Source organism: Macadamia integrifolia, chromosome 12, assembly GCF_013358625.1.
Source record: "Macadamia integrifolia cultivar HAES 741 chromosome 12, SCU_Mint_v3, whole genome shotgun sequence".
Taxonomy (NCBI): domain Eukaryota; kingdom Viridiplantae; phylum Streptophyta; class Magnoliopsida; order Proteales; family Proteaceae; genus Macadamia; species Macadamia integrifolia.
In genome coordinates, this window is record NC_056568.1 from 29,933,751 (window position 1) to 29,958,632 (window position 24,882).

The following is a 24,882-nucleotide window of genomic DNA, read 5'->3' on the forward strand; positions in this document are numbered from 1 at the left end:
CAAATGACTTGATCAACGATTCAGTGGCATTGAAGTCCAATTTGAATGAAGCTTCCCCTCTCCTTTATTTTCTTATTATTTCTCTTTCCTCTGGATTAGGGTTTTCACAAGAGGTGGGTAATGGATGTAGTGTGTGGGAAGTGATATGGAATTGGGGGGGGGGAAGGTATTCAGGGTGGAGCGTGTGAAGGGTGTGGTGTGTGTATGGGTAACAGTGATGGGGAGGGTTACAGAGAGGGTGATTTGGGTGCGGCGGTGGGAAGTGTGGAAGAGGGGCTTGGAGTGTGGTGAGGTATGGCCGTATGGGTGTGTGGGTGTTGGTGAGGGAGAGGGGTGGTGGAGATGTTAGGAAAATTAATATTGATTTAAATATTTAATTTACTAATTAACTAGATCTTATCTATTTTGGTAAGATTTGATATGGTTTAGCATTGGTTCTAAATAGGTAAACCTAATGACAAAGTTAGAGGTACTAAAATCTCTAAGGGCTTGTTTATGAAAAATATAAATATCCTAGCCCTAACAAGGAGAATAAAAATCATTCATAGTCTTCTTCTCTCCTCTAGAAAACTGTGCTCTCTCTCTCTCTGTGGATGTCTAAAATGTCTGAGTGTGGTGATTAGGATTTTTCTTTGTCAATTGTGGAGGAGTTTAGAATCAAGTGAATGTAAATTTGTATGTGTCAAAAGCACCTATTGCAAAAGGGCTAAAATCTAGTGAAGAATTTGCATCCCTCCATCCTCTAGAAAATCATGCTCTCTCTCTCTCTCTCTCTCTCTCAAATGTTTGAGTGTGAGTGTGGTAATTAGGGTTTTCTCTTGTCAGTTGTGGAGGAGATTCAAGTGAATGCAAATTTGTACAGGTGGGAAGAACCAACTACAAAAGGATTAAAATTGCATAAAGAATTTGCATGTATGAAGTTTTAGGTAACGGATCAAAACTCTGATTAGTGTTTTGTATTCAAATGGTTTGTTCCACCTGTAGGATTCGTTCCTTTGCACTTCCACAATTACTTACATTTGTGTCAAAGCCTACTTGTCATTGGGGAGACCTTCAAAAATTGTTTAAATGACTTTTTTTTTTTATTGAATCTATTTTATTTCATTGATTAAAAAAAAAAAATCAATCAAGAGGCGTTGATGGCCCAAAAAACAAGCAGGTTATGCGACCCAGGCAGGCCCTCATGGTTGTGCGACCTAGGAAACCCTCGCAGCTGCAACCCCTTACTCCCTTTACTCCATGTAAACGCCACCTCTTTTTCTTTCAAATTAATGATTAATCGGTTCTCATTGTCATCTTTTATACGAGTTTTTATTTGTCTACTTCTTTCGTGGTATGCAACCCCGCAACCACCCCCACTCCTTGCTGCAAATCCTGCCTCAAGAATCATCCTCCTCCTCTTCTAACCACACCCCCACCTCACACTATTACAACCCTATGACCACCCTCACCCACCCTGCAAATCCCGCCCCACCCCCACCCCCACCCCACCCCACCCCTGCTGCAACAACACCATTTTCCCTCCTTAGACAATCATATACGGTCATTATGTGGAACATAGCCATCCTTTTGTGAAAAATAAAGCATGGTAAATTCGTAAATCACAGTCTGAATCTTGTTTTTTTCAATTTTTTTCTCTTTCTCAATAAGCGATGGTCGAGAGTTGCATATTCCAATGCTTCTCAAGGCATGTAAAATATTATTTCCCAATCCACAACAAACTCGTCGCCGAACAACTCTCCTCCTTGGATCTCCAATAAGTCTCCACCTAAAAACCACCACCAAACCACATTTGCTTCTCTCCCTATTCGTCCTTGCTTCTCTCTCTTTTGATCTCCTTCTCGAATGCCTCTACAGTCTCTCCCTATTATCTTCCCTCTGCCTCTCTCTCATCTGCCGCAAATGGTCTCAAATCCTCGACTACTCTGATTTCTACGATCTTTACCACAACCACAGCCATTTCCACAAAGCTCTCTTCGGCATCATTTATATAGATTTCAGAGTATACGCTGTGAGCCACAATATTGATATGGACATGGCATGGAGGACCCATTCGGCATAATCATGTCCAATTTTCCACTAGTCCTCATATACCATTCTAAAGTGCCATGTGACCAGTCCAACCTATGGCACAATATTGTCCACTTTGACAGATGGGCCTCACGATTTTAAAACTTGTCGTCCATGTATAGAAGGTTTTATCATATATGCACATTCCTAGCACATCCCCAAGTGACGTGGGACTATTTATGTGGTTCTACACATTCATTGCTGGTTATCATTCGATAATCCAAGACTGTGGTTACACCATTTACAGAAAAAGAGAAATGATAATAGTTAGTTAATACATGTATAATACACATATCTTGAACGTATGCATGAATAAAACATCTTTTGGTGTATAATTGCAAAAATACTGTAAAGTTCACGGATTTTAAGATATTATATATTTATTTATTGATTTTCTATTCTACTGATAGTCGCTGGCCCATGGCCCAATAGGTGTCCTGGGCGCTAGTAGGGCCAATGACCACCTACTCTTACACACACACACACCCCCGAACCCACTCACACATGCATATGACAAGGTTTGTTTCCAAAACCTCCTCCCTTGGGAGCTGACTCTTCAAGTTAAAGTTGTCACCACTAGGTTAAGTTAGTCTTTGTATTATACGCAATAAATGTCACCCTCGCCCTTCTCGAAGTCGAACACCAGAGGCACTAAAGTTGGAACCCTAGCTCCTCTTCACCTTCTTCTTCAACACAGAGGGAGAGAGAGAGATCTTCAACCTTTTCAATCTCCATTGAAAATAGCCTTCTTGGATTACAAAGCGGAAGATTTTCTTATTTTTATTATGTTATTATTTTTTATTTTTTGCAATTTCAAAAAAGGTTCTACTTGTGGCTTCTTGATATTGGAGGCAGAAGAGCAGAAAGCTTCTTTCTTCGAACCCTTCATCTATTCCCCGTTCTCGGTAATGTTCTGCTTCAACTGCTCCAATGCAGAGCTGCAAAACTTTCTTGTGATATAAGGAAAGGCGAGAGACAAGTACTAATTGATGTGGAAAAAATTGATCGGACAATTTTCCCCGCAGTTCCTGGTGCTTTGGCCGACCTACACAGAAGAGATGACAGAGGAGAGCCGGGTTGACCTGACGGGGGACTCTCCGATGCCTAAGTTAGATCTTTCCACAACAGATGCTCAAGAGAGCTTTTCCAGTAAGAGAAGTGAGTAATCCATCCCCCATGATGGAGGCTTACATTGGTATTTATAGGCTGCTGATGGAGGGCAAGTGGGAGACGATTGTGAAGAGTCCTATTTAGGCGTGGAGTCCTCAAGGGGAGTGGCTCTGTGATTCTGGGAATATTCCTAGAATATGAATATTCCCCTCTTAACTCGGAAAGCCCAACCATGTGACGTCTATGATGACGTGTAGTGGATAGAGTCCTGTCCTCCGGAATAGGGATTACGTTCCTTGAATGTAGGGGTGGACGAAAACACATTTCTAGAAACCATGTTGTTGACGTCGGACCGAGGTGGCAACACGGCCAGATGGAGGCCGAGGTGGAAGCACGACCTGATGGAGGCCAAGGTGGAGCATAGCCTGTTAGAGGCTGAGGTGATAGCGCGGCCTGATGGAGGCCGAGGAGGCAGCACGGCCTGATGGAGGCCGAGGTGGAGCATGGCCTAATAGAAGGTTGAGGTGACAGCACGACCTGATGGAGGCCGAGGTGGAGCACGGCCTGATGGAGGCCTAGGTCGCAGCACGGCCTGATGGAGGCCGAGGTGATAACACGGCCTGATGGAGGCCGAGGTGCAGCACGGTATGACGGAGGCCGAGGTGCAGCATGGCTTGATGAAAGCCGAGGTGGCAGCACGACCTGATGGAGGCCGAGGTGGAGCATAGCCAGATGGAGGCTGAGGTAGCAGCACGGCCTGATGGAGGCCGAGGTGATAACGCGGCCTGATGGAGGTCGAGGCGAAACACGGCCTGATGGAGGTCGAGGTGCAGCACGGCCTGACAGTGGCCGAGGTGGAGCACACTTGATGCAGGTTGAGGTAGCAGCACGGCCTGATAGAGGCCGAGGTGATAGCGCGGTCTGATGGAGGTCGAGGTTCAACACGGTCTGACGGAGGCCGAGGTGGAGCACGGCCTGATGGAGGCTGAGGTGGAGCATGGCCAGATGGAGGCCGAGGTAGAAGAACGGCCTGATGGAGCCCGAGGTGATAGCGCGGCCTGATAGAGGCCGAGGCGGAGCATGGCCTGATAGAGGCCGAGGCGGAGCATGGCCTAATGGAAGGCTGAGGTGGTAGCATGACCTGATGGAGGCTGAGGTGGAGCACGGCCTGATGGAGGCCTAGGTCGCAACACGGCCTGATGGAGGCCGAGGTGATAACGCGGCCTGATGGAGGCCGAGGTGCAGCATGGTCTGACAGAGGCCGAGGTGCAACATGACCTGATGAAGGCCGAGGTGGTAGCATGAACTGATGGAGGCCGAGGTGGAGCACAGCCAGATGGAGGCTAAGGTAGCAGCACGGCCTGATGGAGGTCGAGGTGATAGCGCGGCCTGATGGAGGCCGAGGTGGAACACAGCCTAATGGAGGCCGAGGTGCAGCACGGCCTGACAGAGGCCGAGGTGGAGCACTCTTGATGAAGGTTGAGGTAGTAGCACGACCTGATGGAGGTCGAGGTGATAGCGCGGCCTGATGGAGGCCAAGGTTCAGCACGACCTCACGGAGGCCGAGGTGGAGCACGGTCTGATGGAGGCTAAGGTGGAGCACGGCCAGATGGAGGCCGAGGTAGAAGAACGGCCTGATGGAGCCCGAGGTGATAGCGCGGCCTGATAGAGGCCGAGGTGGAACATGGCCTGATGGAGGCTGAGGTGCAACACGGCCTGACGGAGGCCGAGGTGAAGCATGGCTTGATGGAGGCCGAGGTTGCAGCACAGCCTGATTGTGGCCGAGGTGATAGTGCAGCCTGATGGAGGCCGAGGAGCAGCATGGCCTGATGAAGGCCGAGGTGGAGCACGGCCTGATGAAGGCCGAGGTAGCAGCACGGCCTGATGAACGCCGAGGAAGCAGCGCGGAATGATGGAGGCCGAGGTGGACACAGCCTGAAGGAGGCTGAAGTAGCAGCTCAGTCCTGTTCAGGTTTGTGTACATGCTTCATCCGTACTGAGGAAAGTGACATATTTTGCCTCATCACCAGGCCCCCGCTCTTGCAGTTCGAATCGACCTGCTAGAGCATTTAATCCGATGCGAGATGTACCGCTTCACTTTCTCAGCCGAGGCTGCTCAACGGTTCGAAGACGTGGTTGTCACTTGTTCGAAGGCAAAGGAGGCAAAGCGCCTTCATGGGGGTCGAGAAGAAATGGCCCGATCTGAGAAGGACCGTCCCAATGATGTCGGGTTGATAACTAGAGAGCCAGAACAAGAGGTTGCTGGAGGCGAACGTGGTGGTTGAATCCTTAGGCCTATCAGAAGTGGTTGAATGACGTTAACATTTCTTCGTTTCAGGTCAGCTCGAACGATGCCATCTTGTTCATTCAAAGTAAGATGCCAGGCTACAATCTGACAGACTATGAGCGACGCATTCCCGTCCATGCTACTCTGGTGTAGCCCTGCGGCTCGATCGATGTTGGTGAAGAGGTGATCCAACTCGAAGGATTTTCTTGTGCTGATCTAGGCCCATGAATCAGCCCCCCGATATTAGCCTCATATATATATATATAGATCCATATTTATGTACATGTCTCCTTCGGTAGTGATGTATTTTGAGGGCTTTTTTCCCATTGCTGGAGAATGAAAAATTTATTTTATGTCTTCATCTCTCAGTATTCTTGTGCTTCTTTCTTTATTTTCTTGTGCTTCGGGCATGGACCGAAATGAGTAACTTTTTGGAAGAATAAGGATGACTTCAGCTATCTGAGTGTGGCCTTGAGGCGTTAAGCCTTGGAATAGCCATAGGGGTGCCGAGTTAGGGCTCAATCTTTTGATTTGCCCTGCGTTAAGGTCTTTTGTGGTGCCGAGTCGGGGCTGGGGCTTGCCTGCTTGATAACCTAAGGTCTTGAGGTGCCGAGCCGTGCTTGATCTTGAATGCCTTAGTGCGTAAGGGCTTGAGGTGCCGAGTCGAGGCTCAGGCTTGCTTGCCTTAGTTCGTAAGGGCTTTGAGTTGTCAAACTAGGGCATGGTCTTGTGTTTCCAAGCTTGAGCTCGGAATTAGAAGCTGCCGAGCTAGGGCCCTGTCTTTGTGCCTCACTAGTTGAGGTCTTTGAGTCACCAAACTAGGGTCTAGTCTTGTGGTGCCAAGTTGGAGCTCGGTCTTAGAAGCTGTCAAGCTACGGCCCGGTCTTTGTGCCTTACTGGTTGAGGTATTTGAGTCGCCAAACTAGGGTCTGGTCTTGTGGTGCCGAGCTAGAGCTTGGTCTTAGTTGCTGCCGAGCTAGGGCCCGGTCTTTGTGCCTTACTGGTTAAGGTTTTTGTGTCGCCAGACTAGGGTCTGGTCTTGTGGTGCCGAGTTGGAGCTCAGTCTTAAATGCTGCCAAGCTGGGTCCCGGTCTTTGTGTCTCATTGGTTAAGGTCTTTGAGTCGCTAGACTAGGGTCTGGTCTTGTGGTGCCGAGCTGGAGCTCGATCTTAGATGGCGTCGAGCTAGGGCCATGTCTATGTGCCTTATTGGTTAAGGTCTTTGAGTTGCTAGAATAGGGTATGGTCTTGTGGTGCCGAGCAGGAGCTCGGTCTTGTGGCACCGAGCTAGGGCCTGGTCTTTGTGCCTTATTGGTTAAGGTCTTTGAGTCACCATAATAGGGTCTAATCTTGTGGTGCCGAGCTGGAGCTCAATCTTGTGGCGTCGAGCTAGGGCCTAGTCTTTGTGCCTTATTGGTTAAGGTCTTTGAGTCGCCAAACTAGGGTTTGGTCTTGTGGTCAAGAGCTGGAGCTCGGTCTTAGATGCTGCCGAGCTGTACACAATCTTAGAAGAGTCAGATATTTGCGAGAAGCTTCATAGTATATTGATGTGTGGCATGCACTTGGGACAAATACATTGCTTCAAAATAGAATCTAATCTGCTCCTTGGTAAAAATTGAATAACTGCTAAGGTGCTTATAGTATAAAAATCTTCAAGACTAACACCCAATCGATGGGATTTCAATGCAATCTACTGAAAAAATTGTCTACTGGTAAATTTTTTTGAGATTTTTAACATTCCATGCCCTTGGTATAGCTGTACCCCCCTGAGTCTGCAAGTGGTATGTGCTGGGGCGCACCACTTTGGAGACTATGTAAGGGCCTTCCCAGTTCGCGCTGAGCTTGCCTTCACTTCTTGGGTCCGCCGCTGCTGCTTTCCTGAGCACCAAGTCCCCAATTACGAATCCCCGTGGCTTGACCCTCCGATTGTGATACTGCCGGACTTTCTTCTTGTAGGTTTCATTTCGAACAAGTGCTTCTTCCCGAACTTCGTCTATGAAGTCGGCGTTTGCTTGGAGCTTGGCTTCGTTCTGTGAGGCTTCGAACACTGCTGATCGGAACGAGGCTTGGGTTACCTCCACAGGGGTTAATGCTTCAGTCCTGTAATGCCAGTCGGAATGGTGTCTCTCCTGTGGGGGTCTGAGCTGAAGTGCGATAAGCCCAAAGTACACTGAGTAGCTGATCTGCTTAGTTCTTTTTCTCCCAGTCCAGCCTATTCTTTATTCCATCTAGAAGTATGTGGTTGGCCTTTTCTTCCTGACCGTTCGATTGCGGGTGTGCTACAGCGGTGTTTCGAAAATCAATATTAAAGTTACTGCAGAAGAGCCTGAATTTCTGATTGTCAAATTGTCGACCATTATCCGTGACCAACACCTTTGGGACACCATAGCGAAATATAACGTCGTCCCTAACAAACTTCTCTACTGCCTGCTCAGTGATTCTGGCCAGGGGACGTGCTTCCACCCATTTAGTGAAGCAGTCAATAGCGACAATCAAGAATTGAACTCCCCCTTTTCCCTTCTTGAACTGTCCTAGAATATCCACTCCCCACATTACGAATGGGATCGGGCAGATCACTGAACTGAGTTCTGTAGCCGAGACGTGAGGTATTGGGGCGTGTACCTGACACTTGAAGCACTGCTGTACGAACTTCATTGCATCTCTTTGCATGTTTGGCCAGTAGAATCCTTGGCGTAGTACCTTGTAGGCCAGTGCTTTACCCCCGATGTATCCCCCGCAAATCCCTTCGTGGACTTCACGAAGTGTCTCTTCAGCTCGGCTCGGTGGCAGGCACTTCAGCAGGGGCTAGGATATTGCCCTTTTGTAAAGCACTCCACCCTGGAGGGTGTATTTGGCTGCTCTCCTTTTAACTGCCCTTGCTTCTGTTTGATCTCCTGGGAGATGTCCGTCACGTAAGTAGACCACGATGGGATCCATCCAGCTCGGCTCGGCTCTTTGAGTAATGCTGCACAGTAATTCTTGCTCATAGGTTGGTTGGTCTAGCACTTCAAAATATACCGAGCTTGCGCAGTCAGCGAGGTCAGCTATAGCTAGTTTGGAGAGGGCATCTGCCATCGCATTTTCTTGCCGCGGGATCTGTACCATCGCGAACGTGCCAAAGCTGGTCACCAGATGACGTACTTCCTTCAAATACTTGGCCATTTTTTCTTCTTTGGCCTCGTATTGGCCATTGACTTGGTTCACGATTAGTTGGGAGTCACTATATGCGACCAGGTCGTCTGTCATTACCGCCTTTGCCAGTTTGATTCTTGCAATCAGGGCTTCATACTCTGCTTCGTTGTTTGTTGCGGGGAATGCAAATCTAAGGGCATAATGTATCGTGAATTCTTCAGGGCTTTTCAGCACAAGTCTTGCACCGCTCCTTGCTATGGTGCTGGATCCATCAACAAAGAGCTCCCACTTTTTGTTCGGCTCGGCCTCAGGTGCTACCACCTCTTCGGTTTGGGTACATTCTACCAAGAAGTCAGCCAGCGCCTTGATCGCACTTCTTGGTCGGAATTCAATGTTGTGCTCACTTAACTCAACAACCCAACTTACCATACGTCCCGCTGCGCTGGGCTGTGAAGTGACTTTCTCAGCGGTTGATCAGTTAGTATAACAATGGCGTGTGCTTGGAAGTAGGGCCTCAACTTTCTGGCTGTCACGACCAGCGCCAGTGCAAGCTTCTCAATCTTTCGATACCTTGTCTCCGCTTCCAAGAGGACATGACTCACATAGTAGATGGGCCTCTGGGACTTTGCCTCTTCTCTGACGAGGATTGCACTAACGGCTACCGCAGAGGTAGCGAGGTAAAGTTGTAGCTCCTCTCTGGGCTCTGGCCGGCTCACCAAAGGGGGCCGGGTTAGGCAGGTCTTGATTTCATCGAAAGCTACTTCGCATTCCTCTTTCCAGCAAAGTTGCTGTTGACCTTTTCCTCCTTTTAGTAGCTTGAAGAATGGAAGGCACCTATCGCCAGCTCGGGACAAGAACCTGTTAAGTGCGGCCAGGCACCCGGTCAGTTTCTGCACTTCGCGAATGTTTCTTGGTGGATGCATCTCGTGAATGGCCTCAATTTTTGAGGGGTTTGCCTCTATCCCCCTTTGCGACACTAGAAAACCCAAGAATTTCCTAGAGGTTACTCCAAATGCACACTTGGTGGGATTTAGTCTCATCTGGTTCTTCCGCAGTACACCGAAAGCCTCCTTCAGATCTAGCACATGATCAGTGCCTTTGTTGCTCTTGACCAGCATATCATCAACGTAAACTTCCATATTTCTCAAGATCTGGCTTCGAAACATCGTATTCACCATCCTCTGGTAAGTGGCTCCTGCATTCTTTAGACCAAAAGGCACTGCAGTGTAGCAATAGTTGCCCTGAGTGGTGAGGAAAGCAGTTTTCTCCTCATCTTCCAGCTTCATCTTTATCTGGTTGTAGCCAAAATATGCATCCATGAAGGTCAGCATCTCATGGCCAGCAGTTGAGTCTATGAGGGAGTCAATCCGAGGCAAAGGGTAGCAGTCTTTGGGACAAGCCTTGTTCAAGTCGGTGTAGTCTACGCATATCCTCCACTTCCCGTTAGACTTCGGAACCATGACCACATTAGCTAACCAGGTCGGGTACTTCACATTCCTCACAAACCCTACGGCTAGGAGTTTGTCAACCTCCTCGTTGATGATGGTGTTCCTCTTAATCACGAAGTTCATATGCTTCTGCTGGACAGGCCTGAAGCTAGGGTTGACGTCCAGACTGTGCTCGGCTACGGTCCTAGAGATTCCTGGCATATCAGAAGCTTTCCATGCGAAAATATCAGAGTTCTCACCAAGGAAGTTCAAGATTTCTTCGCGGCGCTGGGAGCTCAGCATCGCTCCGAGCTGAACTATTCTGGATGGCTCGACCTCTGTGATGGGGATGGTAAGTAGCTGCTCCACTGGCTCGGCTCGGGGCCTGGAGGCTCTCATCTCGGCAATCAACAACTTCTACCATACATGCTAGGCTCGAGCATGATTTTTTGATAGATTTTATAAAGTTGGCATAGCATTCCTGGGATTCCTTCTGGCTGGACTTGTATTCTTCGACTCCATTGCTGGTTGGGAATTTTACCTTCATGTGCCTAGTGGACACAATCGCCCTAAGACCATTGAGACCAGGCTGGCCAAGGATTGCATTGTAGGGTGAGGCGATCTTGGCGACCATGAAAGAGACCATGGTTGTGGTTGTTTGAGCTCCTTGTCCGATGGTTACAGGTAGGTCAACAACTCCCTCTAGCTCAGCTGGCATGCCTGAGAAACCGTACAAGGGTCCAGGGGCTGGTTTTAAGGCCCCGGTGCCAAGCCCCAGTTTTATGAAGGCTTCGTATGACATGAGGTCCACAGAGGCTCCCGTGTCCACTAGGACCCTGTGGAAAGGGTGGTTGGCCACCACTAATTAAATCATGACAACGTCATTGTGAGGCCAGTTCAACTCTTCCAGATCTCTGTCAGAGAAAGTAATGGGTGGATCCGTTTTGAGGGCTTTGACAGGTTGTTCCGTGACACATACGAACCGCGAGTGTGCTTTGGCTTTTCTGACTGAGTCTGCAGTAGGTCCGCCCATGATTGTTAGGATGGCTAGACCCACGGGCTGGTTGTCGTATGTGACAGCTTGGTCTGTGGCTGGATCCTTGGACGGCTCGGCCTTACCTTGGCTCGGCTGGGCATCATCTCTCCTCGACTCGGGCCAATTCCCACCATATTTCTGCTTCAAATACTGGTTGAGGTATCCAGCCTTGATGAGCTCATTGATTTCCCTTTTCAGAGACTTACAGTCTTCAGTGTCATGTACATGGTCTCGGTGGTATCGGCAATACCGGTTGGGGTTCCTCTCTTCTGGTTTACCTGCCATTGGCCTGGGCCAGCGAAAGTACTTCTGATTTTGGATCTCTAAGAGCAGGTTTGTTTAAAAATGATCAAGTTCATATTGCTCAGGTTCAGCTGTGTCCAGAGTCTGATCTATTCTGTTTTTCTTCGACTCACGAGAGTCGTCCCTATGTCTCAGAGCCCTTTCCTTCTCCTTCTCTGCCTGATCACCCCTGTCAGCTATTCCTCGGGTGGCCAGAACTTCCTCCATGTTGGTGTATTGATTACACCATCTCAATAGTTCGGGCATCATTTCCGGTAAGTCGAGGGCCAGGGACTGAACCAGATCGGGGTGTATTAGTCCATTGCACAACATGCTATACACCACTCCTTCCGGTAGGTTTTTTTTACCTCCAGTGTCGCCTTGGTGAATCGGGCAAAGAACTCTCTTGTCAGTTCTTCATAGCTGCGGATGGACCGTGGCCGTAAGTTTGACATCTAGACCAGCGTAGCTCCTTTTAATGAGGCTGCGAAAGCACGACAGAGAACGACGTCTGACCTACCATGAACTGCCATGGCCAAGCTATAGTACAGAAGATGATCGTAGGGATCTGTGGTGCCGTCATATCCATTGAAGATATGTACCACAAAATTTGAGGGCAGCTCGACGTCGATCAGTTTGTCGGACAATGCATTATGGGCCAGGGTTACAGTCATGTCGATCGGGTGCCCCTGCCTCTGCATTCCCACTATTCACTCAGTGAGTCGCTGGATGCGGCTCTCAAGGTCGTCTCTTCTCTCCTCGGCTCGGCCATCCGGTGATCGACCTACCCCTTCTCCTCTTCTGGGGCTTCTTCCTCGGCCTTGGTGACCCTGCCATGGTGCACCTCTGGTCGGTCCGATGGGTGAGCTCCGACCAGGGTGGGGTCGATCTCGCCGAGCTTGCCTCTGGTAGTTTTCACGTTCTTCTCTGTGCAGACGAGCACCTCTACTGAGTCTTTGAGGCGACAATTGGTATCTTCCTGCCTAGGGTGGGGATCTATGAGTATCATGTGTCTCTGGGATCCGATGATGTTCAGAACGACAGGCTCTCCCGATCTGGGCAGGGATGGGACCTCGCCTGCGCCCCTCAGTAAGAGATCGCAGTGGTACCGAATGAACATCGCACGAAGTTCTGGCCGACCCCCTTCTTGCTGTTGATTGGGGGGTGACGCTGTTGTTAGGAGATTCGTCATTGGGATTTCTACTCGGAACAAGCCTAGGCGGCTGAGCTAAACTAGTGCGTGGCACTGGAAGTGCGGAGCTGAACTGACGTATGAAATCCCTCACTAGTGCATTTGTAGCTAATACCTGCAACTGCAAGCTCTGCATCTGTTATTCCATGTTTGGGTGAGTTACTCGAGACGATGGGACATGGCGAGATAGCTGAGGGTTCTACTCACGCTGATCCCCCTCTCCCTGGGCAACCTGTGCATCGGGCCTGGTTTGCTGGGGTCCTTCTGGAGAGGTCTTTGCTGGGATGTTTTCCTGCTCTGCCACTGGTGGTGAATGGGAACGTCCAAGTGGTACTTCGCGAGTGGATCTTGCTTGCGTTGTCGTTGAAGAAACGACATTCTCACTCCTTAATTGCATTGGTCCAAGGTGACTTTTTGTAACAATTTCCCACAGACGGTGCCAATCTGATGCAAAAAAAATTGACCGGACGACCTTCCCTACAGTTCCTGGTGCTTTGGTCGACCTACACAGAAGAGATGACAGGGGAGAGCCGGGTTGACCCGACGGGGGACTCTCCGATGCCTAAGTTAGATCTTTCCACAACAGATGCTCAAGAGAGCTTTTCCAGTAAGAGAAGTGAGTAATCCATCCCCCATGATGGAGGCTTACATTGGTATTTATAGGCTGCTGATGGAGGGCAAGTGGGAGACGATTGTGAAGAGTCCTATTTAGGCGTGGAGTCCTCAAGGGGAGTGGCTCTGTGATTCTGGGAATATTCCTAGAATATGAATATTCCCCTCTTAACTCGGAAAGCCCAACCGTGTGACGTCTATGATGACGTGTAGTAGATAAAGTCCTGTCCTCCGGAATAGGGATTACATTCCTTGAATGTAGGGGTGGACGAAAACACATTTTCTAGAAACCATGTTGTTGACGTCGGGCCAAGGTGGCAACACGGCCAGATGGAGGCCGAGGTGGAAGCACGGCCTGATGGAGGCCGAGGTGGAGCACGGCCTGTTGGAGGCTGAGGTGATAGCGCGGCCTAATGGAGGCCGAGGAGGCAGCACGGCCTGATGGAGGCTGAGGTGGAGCATGGCCTAATGGAAGGCTGAGGTGGCAGCACGACCTGATGGAGGCCGAGGTGGAGCACGGCCTGATGGAGGCCTAGGTCGCAGCACGGCCTGATGGAGGCCGAGGTGATAACGCGGCCTGATGGAGGCCGAGGTGCAGCATGGTCTGACGGAGGCCGAGGTGCAGCATGGCCTGATGAAGGCTGAGATGGCAGCACGACCTGATGGAGTCCGAGGTAGAGCACAGCCAAATGGAGGCCGAGGTGGAGCACGGCCTAATGGAGGCTGAGGTGGAGCATGGCTAGATGGAGGTCGAGGTAGAAGAACGGCCTGATGGAGCCCGAGGTGATAGCGCGACCTGATAGAGGCCGAGGCGGAGCATGGCCTGATGGAGGCCGAGGTGGAGCGTGGCCTAATGGAAGGCCGAGGTGGCAGCACGACCTGATGGAGGCCGAGGTGGAGCACGGCCTGATGGAGGCCTAGGTCGCAGCACGGCCTGATGGAGGCCGAGGTGCAGCACGGCCTGATGGAGGCCGAGGTGCAGCACGGCCTGATGGAGGCCGAGGTGATAACACGGCCTGATGGAGGCAGAGGTGCAGCACGGTATAACGGAGGCCGAGGTGCAGCATGGCTTAATGAAAGCCGAGGTGGCAGCACGACCTGATGGAGGCCGAGGTGGAGCACAGCCAGATGGAGGCTGAGGTAGCAGCACGGCCTGATGGAGGCCGAGGTGGAGCACGACCTAATGGAAGGTCGAGGTGGCAACACGACCTGATGGAGGCCGAGGTGGAGCACAGCCTGATGGAGGCCTAGGTCGCAGCATGGCCTGATGGAGGCTGAGGTGATAACGCGGCCTGATGGAGGCCGAGGTGCAGCATGGTCTGACGGAGGCCGAGGTTCAGCACGGCCTGATGAAGGCCGAGGTGGCAGCACGGCCTGATGGAGGCCGAGGTGGAGCACGGCTGGATGGAGGCCGAGGTAGCAGCACAACCTGATGGAGGCTGAGGTGATAGCACGGCCTGATGGAGGCCGAGGCGGAACATGGCCTGATGGAGGTCGAGGTGTAGCACGACCTGACGGAGGCCGAGGTGGAGCACGCCTGATGAAGGCCGAGGTAGCAGCACGGCCTGATGGAGGCCGAGGTGGAGCACGACCTGATGGAGGCCGAGGTGCAGCATGGCCTGATGAAGGCCGAGGTGGCAGCACGGTCTGATGGAGGCCGAGGTGGCAGCACGGCCTGATGGAGGCCGAGGTGATAGTGCGGCCTGATGGAGGCCGAGGCGAGGTGCAGCACGGCTTGACGGAGGCCGAGGTGGAGCACGGCATGATGGAGGCCGAGGTCGCAGCACGGCCTGATTGAGGCCGAGGTGATAGCACGGCCTGATGAAGGCCAAGGTGGCAGCACGACCTGATGGACGCCGAGGAAACAACGCGGAATGATGGAGGCCGAGGTGGACACGGCCTGAAGGAGGCCGAAGTAGCAGCTCAGTCCTGTTCAGGTTTGCGTACATGCTTCAACCGTGCTGAGGAAAGTGACATATTTTGCCTCATCACTAATAAAGAATAGGGAATAAAAGAAAACTTTGAAAAAGTGGACCACAGGCAATTAATAATAAAGAAAGAGAGAATAAAAGTTGAAATTGTCACAGGTGGCTTTGCTCTTTGTGCTTGGAAGCATTGCAGATTTGAATGGAGTTAATTTGGGTAGATTCGGAATTTGGAGTTGAAGTGTTGGACGCCTTCTCGGTTCGGTTAAAGTAATCTATAGTAAAATATCAGAAAATCATGAGAGATTAAAATTTAACCGTTCATGAAATCATGGGAGACTAGAAATTAGTACCAAAATCAATCCATATTTTTGCTCTTCGATCATTACGTACGTATTTTATTTCAGCCTCCAAGATGACCATTGACCTGCCGAGCATAACGGACGATAGCTTTAGGCCATTTCTTGATCTCCATTTCCAGTTTGTCAGTGTCCTTCAGTGACTTCCCTTGTTCGATCTTAAACTTCATGAGAGAGGAACATCTATCGTTAGCGCTTCAAGGAACGAGGAGAGCTCCCTCCTAAGGTTTCCATCGCTCAGAGCAACAGACAAACGTTAGGCCAAGGAATCTTTTATTCTTATATTCTGACGGTGAATGCTTCTACTTTCTAACTTGTAAGGTGTTATAATGCTGTGAACTTGAGGGCCTCTCAAGCCGATTCCATTGGTTTGGCTTTTCAGTCATTTCAGACACATAATCTTTGTTGCAGAAGTTTCTTCTTTCGTATTGTCTGAATAGTCAACTTCTTATAATTGAGGAGCGTTGGTATGCATTCTCGGTCAGTAAGGCTTGGGAGAATGGAACCATGAATTATGTTCATGGAGAATGGAAAACCGAATCAGGATTGAGTGAAAAATTCCAGAACTAGTGGTGTAGGTACCGGGTGGGATTGCAGGGCGGGGGCAGGTGGGGTGGAAGGGGTGTTGGGGTTGCCTTTTTACTGTCAGAGGAAGAACAATAAAAAATTCGGATTGAGTAACAGAGAAATAAATAAATTAGATTAGAAAAAAAAAACAAAAACCGAGGAGGAGAGAGGTTCTGAGAAATGGTTTGCAGAGGGGTTATTTGAGTATTCTAAAGTACCAAGGGAGAAGAAGCAAAAGTTTGCCTTTTAGGGGGAATCAGATGTAAAAGTTTGATAAATGAGAGATAAGTATAGGAGAGTGATAGATATTTTCTCATGTTTCTATTTAGTTAATGCTATTTTTCTTGTCCACAAGAAAATAAAGAAAAGGAAGATGCAAGATTTTAGAAGCCGTACCAGCACTCTTGATGCTTCTATACATAAATAAATCACAGTAAACCAAAGAAGTTTGGATGACATTCCATGGCCTTGATTAATATATATGGGCTAAGTAGAAATCCTTGATGAAGCCCTCTCACAGGTTCAATGAACTCAAAACCACTACCCTCTAATTTTATTGCATAAGCACAAGGAAAGATTAAATGACCAACCAAATCGCACCATTTTTACTAAATCCCAAGAATTCGAAGTTAACTCTATTAAAACCCCTAGAAGGGGGTGGGTAGCCAAACACATTTTGATTTCGGAATCTAGGACTAGTCCAGCAAATTACCAGCCTTCTCATCTGATGTTTATACAGGTGCATAAACTACAACTAAATAAAGTGTCAATGTTGAACTCAACAGTCTTAAACGAGAAGCATGCAAAAGGAGGGCCTTGTATTCTATTACCACTGTAATTGCTAACATGCTCTCTATAGCCACACATCTGTCATGTTGTTCATGTCACTGAAACTGCAAAAGGCAAAATCAACAAAAAAGAATACAAAATTTATTAGGTGAGCAACGCTAGTAGGTATACTAACTACTTGAATGATTCAGAATCAGTAGAAAACGTTAAGCAGCTATGGTGATAGAAATGGCTTCCGAAATGAGCTGCTATGGTTGCAAGAGATTTATGACATTATTAGAGAAAATTAAACAAAAGATGATCCTGGTCTTCATTTTCCACAACAGAAAAGAAAGAACGAAAGTTGCCATAGATATTCAGTGGGTAAGCTTTATGCAGAGTATCCACATTAGAGGTGGGGGATAAAAAGAAGGGAAGAAGCTTTTCAATGCATTCAATTTCCAAAGAAGTTTTGAGTTAATGTTAATGTTAATGTTGCTGTAACTACATCCTTTGTTATGAAAGTTATAGGCAATATTATTAGAGAAATCCATTAGAGGAGTAACCATCCCAAACAGGTTAGATCTATAATTGGTAACAACTGAAAGCAAACATTATGAATTCCAGGAGTCAGTGCCCAAACAGAGATCAGGAACACAAAATTCCACTGCTGAGAAAAGGCACATAATACGGCAAATCTAAACCTACTCAAGAAGACCAAGAACTGTCCTGAAAAATTTTAAAAACTGATTATTAAATCCCAAACCTTTCCATCAACATTTCTTTTCTGGAGACTAACAATTCATTTAGTTTCTTCAGACTAAATCAGCCTTTCAAGGAATTTACATTTTTACCCGAATGAAAGGCATATTAATTTTCCTTGGTATTTCTTCAAACCTAAATGACTTGAATCCTAATAGACTTAGATTTAGATTAAGCATTAGCTAAAAGTGTAAAATGACACAACTTAGATATTCTAAAAGACAAATGAGAGGTTGCACACTGAGAAACTGGCAACTTTATTTAGACAAAAGCATGACTTAGAGAAGCGAACTTGTCAGAGCCAACTGAAGGTTAGAGTAAAAATTAATAGCAAAATTATCTTGTACCACCCCTAATTTTAAACCTTACAACCTATACCACCCTAGTTTCCTTATAATATCAAGTACATACATCATTTTGTTAACAAAATTAAACTTAAATCCATTCCGTTAGAAGAAAAAAGTTAAGTGATGATGTGGTGTGGTTGGTATTTCATAAATGACAAGTTTACCCTTCCTTAAGGGTAAACTTACTGTTTTTCCCTTCCATATAAAAACCCCAAAATCAACTTATCTTCCCCGATTTGATCGAAGGTTTAGGGTTCTTTGTTCTACAAGCTACAGCAGTGGAGAGAGGAGAAATATTCCGATTAATCTCTAAATCAAACAATCTTCCCCACCGGAAGAAGCTCGCCTGAAAATTCTTGCTCTCAAGGATTACATGTACCAAGAACTCTAGCATGATAGTTGGTCTGGACTCTGGACCTATCAAGGAAGAACCTCTCTGGTTTAATCTCTGGGAACCACATTAAGCTACTATCCAATATGGTGGACCTCAACCTCAGTCACAACTCTTTCTCTGGGGCACTTGCACCTGAGATATTCAATCTCAATAATCTGAGGAGCTTAGACATCAGCAGAAATAACTTCAGAGACCATTTCCCAGTCAGGATTTCTGCAGTACAACACTTGGTATTGCTTGATGCATTCAGCAACAGCTTCTTAAGCTCCCTCTCTCATGGATTCACTCAAGGTACTTAGCTGGTAGCTATTTCTTCCTCTTGCCGGGAATTTACTCAATGGTGAAATCCCCCCAAAGCTTGGAAAGCTCAAAACAATTCCCCCTATGGAGATTGGATACAACTCTTACCAGGGAAGCATCCCCTGGCAATTGGGTAACATGAGCGAGCTTCAATATCTTGACATTTCTGGTGCAAATCTGTCTGGTCCAATCCCTAATCGTCTCTGCAATCTCACTAACCTTCAGTCTCTGTTCCTGTTCATGAACTGGCTAACTGGATCAATACCTCAAGGGTTTGGAGGTACAGTGGCTTCTTCTTCCTTCTAGGGTTCAATGGTAAGTGTTTTTGAGAGTAAAAGGGAGAAAATGATAGGAATAGGCCTTAATATAGATAGACAAAATAGGGTCAAAACGGTCTTTTCCAATTCTAAACTAACGGTGTCATGCTTCAGGGGTGCGGGTAATATTATACGCAAACTAGGGTGGTATAGGTTAAAAGGTTTAAAATTAGGAGTTGTACAAGATAATTTTCCAAATTAATATGATAATATAAGTGCAAAAACGAGAAAAACAAATAGCTTAGAAAATATAAAAACAGTATACTGAAAGGAATCAGCCACAAGTAAAATTGACGAATTTATTCTTGTAATATCTGTGGAAGATGAGTCACAGTGTTAATTAGATGTGAGATAACATGCATTGGCAAGAATTCATGAAATTATTAGTGAAACTCAACTTTTGAACATCTACAACTAAGTACATGCACTCAAAAGGACTGATGTGGGTACTGGATGGAGGACACAGAAAGAACAAGTGGTAGATAATAACCTAGGAAGAAGTGGTGAGGAAAGGCACAGACAAATTCGGGTAGACATCATATATGTTTTTAACATGAGTTGAAAGTGAAACAGGGTTTGTTATGCTGATCCTATTTAGTTGGTACAAGGCCTAGCTGAGTTTATTTGAGTTAAGACAACATAACTTCATGAATGTTTATCGTGGAGGTAAGATATATATATATATATATATTCTAATGAATGTTGATCTCTGTTTTCTCCAAATGATGCTCACGAATACTTCTCACAGAGTTAGCTACTTTTCAAGCATAAGAAAGATCGAGTGAAAACTTCAACCCAAAACATGGTCAGTGATATCAAAACAATTTGAGACACTAAGAACTAAGAGGAGGTTTTCAGTTTGTCATGAAGGAGCTTGTCTGATGATTGAATGGCTGGTACTGGATTCCAAAATGATAGCAGCTATGTATTACTTACCTACTTATTAGTAATTTCACAATGGAATCTTTCAGGTCCATGATTGACCGAACTCCCCAGCAGTCGACCATTGAAGGTGTAAACTAAACCTAGTAGATAAAAAGATGCAAAGTTAGAAAGCAAAAAAAGAAGAAGAAGCAAAACAGCAAGGAGTGTTTCCAAAATAAATTAAGAGGTAAATTCAAAGCTACTGCAAGGATCTAGCTGGACCACTAAACATGTTCAACATTTTGAAGGTTCAAAGAGACTTTGTTACTGGAAATTATCACAGGCTGTTGCCGAATCACCGAGTATTGAGGGGTAAATTAAAGAAAATGATGCAACTTCTTTCAAAAGAAAAGGAAGCCATAGTCAAATTAAAAGGACTAATAAGTAAAACACATGGGAGATGCTTAGTTTAATAGTGACAAGCCCAAAATTCTAAGACTGATCACATGACATTCGAGAGTCCATTGAACAAAACAAGTTAAGAGAGCAAGACGATGCTGATTAGGCTACCCACCAAAGCCTCAACCAAAAAGGGGCCAAACTGGTTATTACCTCCTCTAAGGCTTTAACTCAAGACTTTGACACTTGCAGGAGAATACAAAACACACAAGCACTGCGGTCACATGGCTTTTGAAGCCCTAAAATAGCTCCCTCGTTTGTCTCTACACTCAAACAGAACTTGCTAGATCTTCAAGCTTGCAATAATGTACTTGTGTTAACATTTGTTATCTGAGTCATGTTCTGTGAAAAGTGAATCTGAGACCACCAGGGTAGAAGCGGGGAGAGCTAAAAGTTGTATTTCTATTCTTTGTACAAGACATAACCATCCATTATAAAAATCCCAAAAAATCAGGCAGATAAGTGAGAATCCGCTTTAGTGTGGAACAGTTGGCAAGACTAGATAAACGGGCAATGAATTTAATTCTTATACCCAAAAAACAATTTTACACCCACTCAAAACAAGAAGATAAAACAATTCTACACCCACTCTAAACAAAGAAGATCATGAACTGAAAAATCAAGCAGAAAAAATGGACGAATTCAATTGTTGGGCATCAATTCTGCATCACAACAGAGAACATAATTGTTTCTCCTGTTGTTTTGAATTGTAGAACATTTGACTCTAGCTGTAATGTAACCATTTGCCTTTGACCTTCCAAAAACAAAGACAAATAGCTTTGTCATTTTATCTCCCAGGTCTTTTTTCACTTCAAGCAACAGAAATGGCTTCTCTTGATTCTCACGCCTGAGTGTGGCCAGCATGAGTTCTCCTGGAAATGAAAGCCAGTCGTGATGAGAGCTGCCTAGGGCACGATGGTTTGTATCCCTGCAATTTCTTCAAGACAACAGCTTACTCAAATTTGGCTCGTGAATTGCACAGTTTCAATTGGATACTCTTTGAGCTCTCTCGTGATTCCAATTCAGACATGAGAATGAAAACACCTTGGATCTCAAACTGAGGACATCGGATTCCAATACAAAACCTATTTGAACATATTCATGAAACGCCGAGGAGACTTAAAAGCTTAACAACCGCCAGATGCTGTAAACCAAATGGAACAATTAGAAGCTCCTCGTACCTTAATTTCTCTACTCAGAAACAGAAAAAAGGAACTAGAGCGTTTACGAGATGTCCATATGGACATTGCATTCCCTTGAGAAAAAATCGTTGTTCTCTATTAGAACTTTCAAGGCAGCGTAAGAGAATTCGGGACTCTTAGGGTCGCTTGTCTGAGGATTAACCGTCGAATCCGATGTCAGAGGCGGCATAAAGCAGGAGTGACAACCACCCTCACCTGGTGAGCTTGCGGAAGAAGAACGCTTCTTTCTATATAGCTTCTTCTTGACATTCCTGAAGGGAGAGACGACCACCTGCTTGGCCTTTTTTATCTTCTCGCCGTACCGCCCCTGCTTATTTGGTACCTCTACCCTGGCATTGACGGCCACTTCATCGCCACCACCACCACCATTGTATTCGGATATTCCCTTATCGGACATGAAAAGTAGAAAGAATAAGAAGATGACAGCCAAATTTAGAGGAGCAGATCCAACAACACTATATAATCATATTAGGTGCCGTGGGAGTATAGCAGATCCGGGCGGATATCTGAACTCCAAAATCTGCAAGTCGAGAGAATCTCTTCAATCTTGGTCATGCGTTATGCCGTTGAGGCTTGGATGCGAGTAATGCGCGAGCACGACTCTACAATAGCGAAAAGGGTATATTAATCAATGATATTTTTTGAGGGGTGGGGGAATTTATAGATTTTTTTTTTGTTTTTTGGTAGAAAGGAAATTTATAGATTCCTCAATAGGTTAATTACTTGACACTCCCTGTACCCAACAATTTGAATAAATTTACTTAAAAAAAGTCCCATGAATGAAAGGAATATATATATATATATATATATTAAATGGAAAGAGTAAAATATTACAAGGAACCTAAACACATATACAACCAGTAACGTCCATAGTATAATAGCCTAAGCTAATCAAGTCACCCAAAGCCTTTAAGTATAGCATAGTCGGATTAGTGTCATTATATTTATACATCATATTACTAAAATACACATAAAGGTCCCAGGAGACGTCAAAACAAAGGAAAAGCTAACATGCATGGATCGATTTTGAAATAAGCTAAAGTAACTTTTGAGAAGAGAACCAAACTTCAGTAATAATCCAATCGTGAAATATTATCATTCGTAAACCTTGTAAGATCCCAGATGCCTCAACCTTCTTCAATGATAAGGATGGTCCTCGCCCTTGGTAATCACTTGAAATAGACCTTCATACAAAACACCTCGTAGCCAAAAAGATCCTGTTCCCAAAAGATTAGTAAAACCGAAACATTTGCACTTTATGAAATTCAACAATCCTGAAACAAAATGAAATACCCATTACATCCCTATCTCCTTCCTATGTTAATCAAAGAAAAGGGTTGATAGACACAGGCTGCTGCCGGGTCACCCCAGTCCCCGGCAAAGACTGCCAGCTCTCCGGCAAACGACGGTGAGGCTCCGATTAGGGTGCATTTCAATTTAACTTTGAAGGAGAGTTGGCTATTAAGAATTTAGAGCCAATTAATAAAGAATGAAGATTTTCCTAAAGAAGAATAAGAAAGAGATGATCAATCTGAGGGATGTAATTCTGATCAGCTACAACTCACATAGACGGGTTGAAATCATCTACAATTCTGATCTCGTACAATTCCGTGCAATACCACCTTCAGGCGATGACACGTGTATTGATACTAATACAATGGTCAAGATCTGGTACAACTAATAAAACATTAAATCAGTGAAGAGGCATTTAAATCAGATCTGGACCATTGTATCGGTATCAATACACGTGTCACCGCCTGAAGGTGGTATTGCACAGAATTGTACGAGATCGGAATTGCAGACGATTTTTTTCCCACATAGACCTTTCACTCAAAAGGAATTCCTAGAATTCCCCAGTCAAGTGCTAGAGCACTTTTGAGGGACTACGAATGCAATTGGAAGGACTTCGAAGCTGAGACGCAAGAGGATGTCTACAACATAATGATGGACCAAATTGGGAAACTTGCACTCCCTCAACTATTTAACCTTCCTTCCTTATCCTCAAATCTAATTCTCATAAAGGTAAAATTTTCATACTTAAAAAAAATGTTTGTAATCATTATCTAATGAAATTGTAAAAACTAAATTTTTTTACTATATTTAGTAATGATATATTTTACATGTGAATTTTATTTTACATATTATAGCAAAGAGTTTTGGATACGAAGTGATGAGCCAAAGTATGTACACAGCTCTGTCACGGATCTGTACGACCATGGGGGAGCTTGCTTTGGGCTAGGGTGACCAGTTACAGTCAAGCCATTGGCTCGGCCATATGATCGACCAAGTCTTAACCTCGGAATTCAAATTGCCGAGCCTTTAGCACGGTCGTTGCTTGGCTGAGCCTTTGGCTCAATCATAGTTCTGTCAAGCCTTTGGCTCGGTCGTTGCTTGGCCGAGCCTTTGTTATGGTCGTTGATCTGCCGAGGTAATGGCCGAGCCTTTGTTATGGTCGTAGATCCGCCGAGCCTTTTACCTTGCCTTCCTTGGTGCGAAGCCCAGTTCTCAGCAACCTAGTGGCCCCCTAGGCCTACCGCGTGCTTGTGGGATGAGCGCACACATCCCTCTTGGTCAGGTCAGCATACCTCACCTAACCCCAAGTTCTAGGACGTCTTTTTTTTTTTATCGAAAGAATAAGAACCAAGACATTAGATTCTACGGACATGAACAAAATCAACAGCGGTAGTTCTACCTTTTGCTAAGGTTTGTTCAGCGATAGATTCAAAAAGAGCTACTTGCTTGGCCTGTCGTAGGAGTCTACAAGTTACCCCATTAATGGACTTATATACATTCAAAAAGATGGGAGCTAAATTAAGACGCCGCAAAAAATTCCCCAAGTTAAAAGAGAGTTTGCAAACAAACTCTGAGTTGGTCCTCTTTCTCTTTCGATAAAAAAAATTATAGGACGTCTTAAATACAGACATACATACATAATGGCAGGTGTTTGAACAATGACCTCTCCCTCCATTTCGAAGACAGGGATTCAGCTTGCTGCCTTTGTGGGGCTGTAATCTCTCAATCTCCCATTTCAAATCAATGGGAGGAGGCACATCTAAGGGAGGAGAGTGTGAGAGGGTGCGTGATACTGGTAGAATGGCCATCATTTTCTCAATGTTTTTATAAGATCGCTAAAAAGGTTCTATTTAGTCAAATGTAAAATATTGGGAAAAAGATTCAGGTTTTTCAAATTCTTAATGGCAAGTGTTTGAACAACGACTTCCCTAAATGCGTCAGTCATAATTCCAAGAGTCGTAGAATATAGGGGAGTTATAAGTATAGGGGAGTGATAGAAATTTCCCTAAATGGGTCAGTCCTAATTCCAAGGGTGATTCCATCACATACTCAAGATCAGGATCCTTGAAAAAACCGAAGAAGGCCCTCAAAATGTTTCAGGTCAGGTCGGCTGCGCGCTTGTAGCACTTAGATGGTGGCTAGTGGTAAACAATTAGCAAAGGAACTTGAAAGGGGTAA

At 46.0% G+C, this 24,882-nt stretch overlaps 1 long non-coding RNA gene across 2 annotated transcripts; it reads right to left on the bottom strand.

The window, feature by feature from the left end:
- Positions 1 to 16,575: 16,575 nt before the first annotated feature.
- On the bottom strand, positions 16,576 to 21,743 carry LOC122058314. 2 transcript variants are annotated; one of them, XR_006133720.1, is made up of 3 exons: positions 21,607 to 21,743; positions 19,823 to 19,911; positions 16,576 to 16,891 (listed from the first exon to the last, which is right to left on the bottom strand). It is a non-coding gene; the product is annotated as an uncharacterized LOC122058314 (long non-coding RNA). The 2 variants fall into 2 exon arrangements; XR_006133719.1 differs by lacking the exon at positions 21,607 to 21,743 and having other exon boundaries at positions 19,823 to 21,437.
- Positions 21,744 to 24,882: the final 3,139 nt, after the last annotated feature.